Below are 8,465 nucleotides of genomic sequence, written 5' to 3'. Positions count from 1 at the left end.
TGGTGAAATATTTTTCACATTTTCTAGTCTTCCATATTCTTGGAAAAGGCAGTGCGTGTGTGTGTGTGTGTGTGTGTGTGTTGCAATTAGGCATATTAATGGAAACTTGGGGAGAAAACACAAACCTACTAGTAAACCAATAGGTTTTTTTAAAGGTATGTTGGCTTTAAGTTTTTACCTTCTATTTACTAATGAATAATAAGTAGATCAAAATCCCATGATATAAGCTCTAAGCAATTTAACATTTTCCTCCAAAAAAAAGACAATCTCTGAACATCATTGATCCTAATGATATTCTAAATGTGTTGAGACAGTTGTATGCTGAAAATATGGTGTGAAAAATTCTCCTCTCTGGGCAAGATGGCCAGGGGATACGACAGTGGGGTGACTCTGAGCCAGCTGCATCTTTCTCACCAGAATCCCGCCACCTTGGATGTTCCCAAATTGATGCCACTCTCACATGAAGTTATCAGCAGACAAACCACAATTAATAGAGGCACAGTGGGTCAGGTGGCTCATGGGAAATCCACAGTTGTAAAAGCTATTTCTGGAGTTCACACTGTCAGGTCCAAAAACTAACTAAATATTACAATCAAGCTTGAATATGCTAATGCTAAGATTTAGAAACTTGATGACTCAAGTTGTCCTGGGCCATAATGCTGTAGATCCTGTGGAAGTAGTACGCCTGATGAGTTTCCTGGGACCAAAGGGAACTTCAAATTAGTCAGACATGTCTCCTTTGTTGACTGTCCTGCCCACAATATTTACTTATTATTTTTAAATTTTTTTATTGATTAAGGTATTACATGTGTCCTTATCCCCCCATTGCCCCCCACCCTCCCCCCACTTATGCGTTCACACATCCCGTTTTTTTGTTGTTGTTGTTGTTTTTTTACGTAGACACAGTTTGTTATTGCTAATAGTATACTAGTATGTGGCAGGTTTTTTTAATTAAATCTTTATTGTTCAGATTATTACATTGGTTCCTCTTTTTTCCAACCATACCTCCCCTCCACCCAGTTCCCACCCCACCCTCTACCCTCACTCCCCACCCACTGTCCTCATCCATAGGTGCACGATTATTGTCCAATCTCTTCCCGCACCCCCACACCCTTCCCCCCCCCAAGAATAGTCAGTCCATTCCCTTTCTATGTCCCTGATTCTATTATAATCACCAGTTCATACTGTTCATCAGATTATTTATTCGCTTGATTTTTAGATTCACTTGTTGGTAGATGTGTATTTGTTGTTCATAATTTTTATCTTTGCCTTTTTCTTCCTCCTCTTCTTAAAGAATACCTTTCAGCATTTCATATAATACTGGTTTGGTGGTGATGAACTCCTTTAGCTTTTTCTTATCTGTGAAGCTCTTTATCTGACCTTCAATTCTGAATGATAGCTTTGCTGGATAAAGTAATCTTGGTTGTAGGTTCTTGGTATTCATCACTTTGAATATTTCTTGCCACTCTCTTCTGGCCTGCATAGTTTCTGTTGAGAAATCAGCTGACAGTCGTATGGGTACTCCCTTGTAGGTAACTGACTTTTTTTCTCTTGCTGCTTTTAAGATTCTCTTTTGTCTTTTGCTCTTGGCATTTTAATTATGATGTGTCTTGGTGTGGTCCTCTTTGGATTCCTTTTGTTTTGGGTTCTCTGCACTTCCTGGACTTATAAGTCTATTTCTTTCACCAGGTAGGGGAAGTTTTCTGTCATTATTTCTTCAAATAGGTTTTCAATATCTTGCCCTCTCTCTTCTTCTGGCACCCCCATAATTCAGATGTTGGTACGCTTGAAGTTGTCCCAGAGGCTCCTTAAACTATCTTCATATTTTTGGATTCTTTTTGCTTTTTGCTTTTCCAGTTGGGTATTTTTTGTTTCTTCATATTTCAAATCTTTGACTTGATTCTTGGGATCCTCTTGTCTGCTGTTGGATCTCTGTATATTATTCTTTATTTCAGTCAGTGTATGCTTAATTTCTGATTGGTCTTTTTTCATATCCTCCAGGGTCTCACTAAATTTATCGGCTGTTTCCATAAAATTCTTGAAAAACTTTATAAACGTGGTTTTGAACTCTATATCCAGTCGTTTGCTTTCCTCCATTTCTGCCATTTGTGTCCTCTTTCTTTGTCTCCGCATTTTTTATGCTTCCCTGTGTTGGTAAGTGGCTTTGTGTGCTAGGTGTCCTATAGGGCCCAGTGGCTCAGTCTCCCCAATTACCTGAGGTGGACACTCTTGGTGCACCCCTTTGTGGGCTGTGTGCACTGTCTTGTTGTAGTTAAGCCTTGATTGTTGTAGTTATCACTGGGAGGAATTGACCTCCAGGCCAGTTGGCAGTGAGAATCAGCTGTGTCTGCAGTGGGAGAACTTCTGTGCTGATTACACCCTTCTGGGGCAAGACTTGCTTCAGTAGGGCTTTGGTGCTCACTGAGTCTGCCCCCTGAGTGTGTTCCTTATGGATCTGAGGAGTTGTAATCTGGATGGTCCCACTCTGACCACTGGGTACACTGGCTCTTGGTTCTAAGGAGGTGCTAATTTAGCCTCTGCCTAAGGCTACCCAGCAGGAGCTATGAAGAGATCTGCAGATTCCCCTTCCTTTTTTGGAGGGTTTGGAGGTGCCCAGATGAGGCCCAGCTTGAAGCAATGCAAGCTGCTGTGGGGCCTTGGGTCTTCTCTTGGAAGTTCTGGGTCTGTCTGGCCCAGCTGCAGTTTGTTAGGTACTTTTCAGATTGCAAAGGGCCAGGGCATTCATATGCAAAAGCTTCTGCTGCAGCCTGGGTGGGGCGGGGTCTTGGAAGCAACAGGGCGGAGCAAGCAGCTATTGCTGATCCTCAGCCCTGCCCTAAGGGGCCGTGCATCTCAGTGTCCCGGTAATTGCTGCAAGCACCTCTGAGGGAAAGCCACCCTCGAGTTCTGAGTTCTGTCTGCTGCCAGACAGTCCAGTTTCTCCCCGTATGAGTCCTGGGTCCCCAGAGACCTCCCGGAACTGGAGTTCAGAGCAGTCGGGAGCTTGTGACTTCCTCCCGATTCAAAAAGACAGCCGCATCCTCAGGTGCCCGCCCCTTTCCCTGCAACCACGCACGTGCTCGAGCCTCCATACCTCTACACTTTTACTTCCGCAGCTCCTCTGGGTCTCAGTGTGCTTTTCTCTTTCCTTCTAGTTGTAGAATTTCCACTCAGCCAGCCTTCCTGTAGTTCTGGATGATGTCCGTTTTGTCTTTTCGTTGTATTTTTGAAGTTGTTGTGGGAGGCAGCAATTTCCGGTGTTTACCTATGCCGCCATCTTGGTTTCCGATCCACACATCCCCTGTTGTCTGTGTTCATTGGTTAGGCTTATATGCATGAATACAAGTCCTTTGGTTGATCTCTCCCTCTTACCTCCACCCTCTCCTACCTTCCCTCTGAGGTTGACGGTCTGATCGATGCTTCTCTGTCTTTGGATCTGTTTTTGTTCATCAGTTTATGTTGTTCATTATATTCCACAAATGAGTGAGATCATGTGATATTTATCTTTCTCTGACTGGCTTATTTCACTTAGCATAATGCTCTCCGGGTCAATCCATGCTGTTGCAAACGGTAAGAATTCCTTCTTTTTTACCACAGCGTAGTATTTCATTGTGTAGATGTACCACAGTTTTTTAATCCACTCATCTGCTGATGGGCATTTAGGCTGTTTCCAAATCTTAGCTAGGGTAAATTGTGCTGCTATGAACATAGGGGTGCATATATGCTTTCTGATTGGTGTTTCTGGTTTCTTGGAATATATTCCTAGAAGTGGGATCACTGGGTCAAATGGGAGTTCCAGTTTTAGTTTTTTGAGGAATCTGCATACTGTTCTCCACAATGGCTGCAGCAGTCTGCATTCCCACCAGCAGTGCACGAGGGTTCCTTTTTCTCCACATCCTTTTTTTTTTTTTAAATATATTTTATTGATTTTTTACAGAGAGGAAGGGAGAGAGATAGAGAGTTAGAAACATCGATGAGAGAGAAACATCGATCAGCTGCCTCCTGCTCATCTCCCACTGGGGATGTGCCCGCAACCCAGGTACATGCCCTTGACCGGAATCGAACCTGGGACCTCTCAGTCCGCAGGCTGACGCTCCATCCACTGAGCCAAACTGGTTTCGGCTTTCTCCACATCCTTGCCAGCACTTGTCATTTGTTGATTTGTTGATGATAGCCATTCTGACAGGTGTGAGATGGTACCGCATTGTAGTTATAATTTGCATCTCTTGGATGATTAATGATTTTGAGCATGTTTTCATATGTCTCTTGGCCTTCCTTCTGTCTTCTTTCGAAAAGTATCTATTTAGGTCCATTGCCCATTTTTTGATTGGGTTGTTTATCTTCCTTTTGTTAAGTTGTATTGTTGTAAATGTTTCCCTCCACATCCCGCGTGGTTCAGGGTTCAGGATCTGGAAGAGGAGCCGCACACAAATGAAAGAGAAAAGACAAGAGATAATTTGGGAATATTGGGGGGGCAGGCGGGTAAGTCCAACTCAAGAGGAAGGACTTCCACCAGTGCTCAGACCACACCAACCATTTTGTAGTCAGAGGTAAACAAGGTAGTGGTTACCATAGTTACACTGTTCTTGTGAGTTTCCCTTGTTTTGACCATAGTTACACTTCCTGCACTTCCCTCAGCCCAGTAGCTTCCCAGATAAGATCTAGGGAGTCTTTTAAGGTCAAGCCTAATTATGATAAGAGGACTGTGCCCTCTAAGCTGGGACTTGTTTGTGACTTTGCCAACAGGTCAGTCCGAGGCTTAACCCTATATCGGCTCCCCACATCTCACCCTTCTTTTATTATTAAACTACTATAATGAAAATAAAACTTAAACATCAAGAACAAAAAGTGTTTAAGTCCCAATTTCAATGTCCAAAAGTTTTGAGTCCAAGTTTCAATGTCCGACAGTTCCTTATGTGTACATGTCAGCAATGATATTTCAGTTCTGGATGGTGGACAAATGGTGGCAATGCAGGTCCGACCCTCTCTGGTTTGATCCTGGGCAACCTGCAGTGACGCACAGCTGCTGACTGCTAGCATGGCAAAGCGTCATCAGCGTTTTCCATCTCTGGATTGTTTTTCCTCTTATCTTCATGGTAAGAGCATTCCTGATAATTCCTCTCTGTTGCAGGAATCCACATGGTCTTGGAGTTGTTTTCTGAAAATATACAAACATATTCTCGACCAAAAGTTAATAAAGGAAATTTTACTTGGGATCCTTTTTATATTTGCCCAAATGATTTTCCTTTGGCTTATTTTGACACCATGTATGTTTCTCATGGGTGTCTTGCTGTTAGCATTACAAATGAAAAAAATTTTTTCTAGATGTAAATTAGTTACAGGATATTTTTCCTTACATGGTATTTTTCCACTTTGTGTGAGTTCCCTGTAAATGTTGGAGATTAAACCCTTATCAGAGATATTATTGGCAAATATGTTCTCCCATGCAGTGGGTTTTCTTGTTGTTTTGTTGATGGTTTCTTTTGCTGTGCAAAAGCTTTTTATTTTGATGTAGTCCTATTTGTTTATTTTCTCTTTAGTTTGCATTCCCCTAGGAGTGGTATCAGTGAAGAAATTGCTTCGGCATATGTCTGAGATTTTGCTGCCTATGGATTCCTCTAGTATTTTTATGGTTTCCCGTCTTATGTTTAAGTCCTTTATCCATTTTGAGTTTATTTTTGTGTATGGTGTAAGTTGGTGGTCTAGTTTCATTTTTTGCATGTATCTGTCCAATTTTCCCAGCACCATTTATTGAAGAGACTGTCTTGACTGCATTGTATGTTCATGCCTCCTTTGTCAAATATTAATTGAGCATAATGGTTTGGGTTGATTTCTGGGTTCTCTATTCTATTCCATTGATCTGTATGTCTGTTTTTGTGCCAGTACCAGGCTGTTTTGAGAACAGTGGCTTTGTAATACAGCTTGATATCTGATATTGAGATCCTACCTACTTTGTTCTTCTTTCTCAGGATTGCTGCAGCTATTCAGGGTCTTTTTTTATTCCAGATGAATTTCTGGGAAGTTCATGGTCTGTGGAATATCCCATTGGTATTTTAATGGTGACTGCATTGAATCTATAGATTGCTTTGGGTAATATGGACATTTTAATGATGTTGATTCTACCAATCCATGAACACAGTATGTTCTTCCATCTGTTTATGTCTTCCTCTATCTCTTTTTTCAGTGTCCTGTAGTTTTCCACATATAGGTCTTTTACCTCCTTAGTTAAGTTTATTCCCAGATATCTTATTTTTTTGGTGCAATGGTAAATGGGATTGCTTTTTTAGTCTCTCTTTCTGTAAGTTCACTATTGTTGTATAGAAATACCATAGATTTCTTGGTGTTAATTTTGTATCCTGCTACATTGCCAAATTCATTTATTAAGTCTAATAATTTTTTGATGGAATCTTTAGGATTTTCTATGTACAGTATCATGTCATCTGTGAATAAGGACAGTTTTACTTCTTCTTTTCCAATTTGGAAGCCTTTTAATTCTTCTTGTCTAATCGCAATGGCTAGTATTTCCAGTACTATGTCGAATAGGAATGGTGGCACCATTCCTTGTCATCCTTGTCTTGTTCCTGTTCTTAGGGGAAATGGTTTTACTGTTTGCCCATTGAGTATGATGTTGGCTGTGGGTTTGTCATATATGGCTTTTATTATGTTGAGGTATGATCCTTCTATTCCCACCTTGCTGAAAGTTTTTATCAAGAAAGGGTGTTGGATTTTGTCAAATGCCTTTTCTGCATCAATTGATATGACTATGTGGTTTTTACCTCTCAATTTGTTATGTGATGTATCACGTTTATTGATTTGCAGATATTGTACCATCCTTGCATCCCTGGGATAAATCCTACTTGGTCATGGTGTATGATCTTTCTGATGTATTGCTGGATCCAATTTGCTAGAATTTTGTTAAGGATTTTGGCATCTATGTTCATGAGGGATACTGGCCTATAATTCTCTTACATTGTGTTGTCTTTATCTGGTTTTAGTATTAGGGTGATGCTGGCTTCATAGAATGAGCTTGGAAGTGTTCCTTCCTCTTGAATTTTTTTGGAATAGTCAGGAGGATAGGTTTTAGTTCTTCCTTGAATGTTTGGTAAAACTCCCCTGTGAAGCCATCTGGCCCCAGGCTTTTGTTTGCTGGAAGCTTTTTGATGACTGCTTCAATTTCTTCCATAGTTATCGGCCTATTGAGATTTTTAGATTCTTCTTGATTGAGTTTTGGAATGTTGTATTTTTCTAGGAATATGTCCACTGGCCACAATGTTTTGATGGCTACTCTGCTGGACAGTGTAGCAGCAATGGTACACTGTTAACATAATTACAGTGACCATTCAATAATGGTCTTCTGTTGACAGCTGGTAATGAGTCTTGTCCTCAGCCTCAGACTTCTGCACACCTGGCTGCTATAGAAATCATGAAACTGAAGCATATTTTAATTCTACAAAATAAAATTCTTTGGTTAAAAAAAAAGCCAAGCTAAGAACAATATGAACAGATCCTTGCATTCTATGATTCCAATTTCTGCTCAGCTGAAATACAACATTGAAGTTGCCTGTGAGTACATAGTAAAGAAAATTCTAGTGCCCCCAAGAGACTTTACTTCAGAACCCCCACTTATTGTTATTATGTCTTTTGATATCAACAAACCTGGCTGTGAAGTCGATGACCTTAAGGGGGGTGTAGCTGGTGGTGGTATTCTAAAAGGAATGCTAAAGGTGGGCCAGGAGATAGAAGTCAGACCTGGTATTGTTTCCAAAGATAGGGAAGGAAAATTCATGTATAGTTTGAACTTTTTCAAAACTGTATCACTGTTTAGGGACTATGATGATCTTCAGTATGGTGTTCCAGGAAGGCTTATTGAAGTAGGACTAAAAATTGGCCCCACTCTGTTCTGGGCTGACAGAATGGTGAAGCAGGTACTTGATGCAGTTGGTGCTTTTCCTGAGATTTTCACAGAATTGGAACCCTCCTAGTTCCTGCTTAGAAGGCTCCTAGGTGCATGCACGGAAGGAGACCAGAAAGCAGCTAAGGTGCAAAAGTTGTGAAAAAGAGTGAGGTGGTCATGGTGAACATAATGTTCCTGTCAACAGGAAGAAGAGCTAGGTGCAGTCGAGGCTGACTTGGGCAAAATCGTTTTCTCTAATCATGTGTGCTCAGAAGAGAAAAACTTGCCCTTAGCAGAAGAGTTGAGAAAACACTGGTGTTTAATTGGTTGGGGTCAAATAAGAAGAAGAATGACAGGCCAACCGTTATTCCTCTTATTATTTCAATTTGATGACTGAAGAATTCCAGTTAAAAATACATTTCATTAAAGTCAGATTTTCTCTTAACAACCTAGGGATATATTTTCAAAACAATACCGGGGAATGAATTTCACAGCTATTACCTTAGCAGTAGCTATTATTCTCATTTTTTGGTGGTGAACATTTCATCTCTAGTACTAAAATAGGGTGGAG

At 40.8% G+C, this 8,465-nt stretch overlaps 1 pseudogene; it reads left to right on the top strand.

The window, feature by feature from the left end:
* The first annotated feature begins 360 nt into the window (after positions 1 to 360).
* On the top strand, positions 361 to 8,291 carry LOC102419118 (annotated as a pseudogene).
* Positions 8,292 to 8,465: the final 174 nt, after the last annotated feature.

This window comes from Myotis lucifugus, unplaced genomic scaffold, assembly GCF_000147115.1.
Source record: "Myotis lucifugus unplaced genomic scaffold, Myoluc2.0 scaffold_221, whole genome shotgun sequence".
NCBI lineage: Eukaryota > Metazoa > Chordata > Mammalia > Chiroptera > Vespertilionidae > Myotis > Myotis lucifugus.
The sequence above is the reverse complement of the archived record's forward strand: the minus strand, read 5'-3'. Positions and strand labels throughout refer to the sequence as shown.